The following is a 508-nucleotide window of genomic DNA, read 5'->3' as shown; positions in this document are numbered from 1 at the left end:
TACCATGATGCTGCTGCAGTACCATGAAAATAAGATGGCTGAGATCACTTATCTTAGGATTGGTCCTTTTTGCCATGCTGCCAAGCTTAAATGGAGCTATCCCAGAAGTGGAAAATGTGGATCTCACTACCATCCTTTTGACCCTGAGATCTCTACACAAACTAGAGATAGAGTTATAAAATCAGAGAGCTGGTGCAACACAATGAGAAGACACCAGGAGAGATGGGGCAGCAGCAGTTTTGGAAGCAATGGTGAACATGAGTGAGGTAAGACAGGCCTATGCCTCTAACTCAAGGAGAGAAAAAGCTAAATGTTTGCTAGCAGAGTGAGTGCCTGGGGCACTTGGAAGGCGAGCTAGATCTGCTGGCACATGGAGCTAGAGTCAAGGAGAGCACTTGCTGAGACAGTATGGGATTGATACGTAATTGGCAGATCAGGGGCTGAGCCATGAAGTTGAGAGTCAGAGAGAGGGAGGGAGGGAGGGAGAGAGAGAGAAGAAGGAGGAGGA

At 47.6% G+C, this 508-nt stretch overlaps 1 pseudogene; it reads left to right on the top strand.

The window, feature by feature from the left end:
* Positions 1-257: 257 nt before the first annotated feature.
* The window catches only part of LOC102870608, a 2,379-nt pseudogene continuing 2,128 nt past the window's right edge, over positions 258-508 (top strand).

The sequence above is a fragment of the Elephantulus edwardii genome, unplaced genomic scaffold, assembly GCF_000299155.1.
Source record: "Elephantulus edwardii isolate Elephantulus edwardi_28Jun2011 unplaced genomic scaffold, EleEdw1.0 scaffold00186, whole genome shotgun sequence".
In the NCBI taxonomy this organism is placed as follows: Eukaryota; Metazoa; Chordata; class Mammalia; order Macroscelidea; family Macroscelididae; genus Elephantulus; species Elephantulus edwardii.
Note: the sequence above shows the minus strand (reverse complement) of the source record. Positions and strands in the feature narration are given on the sequence as shown.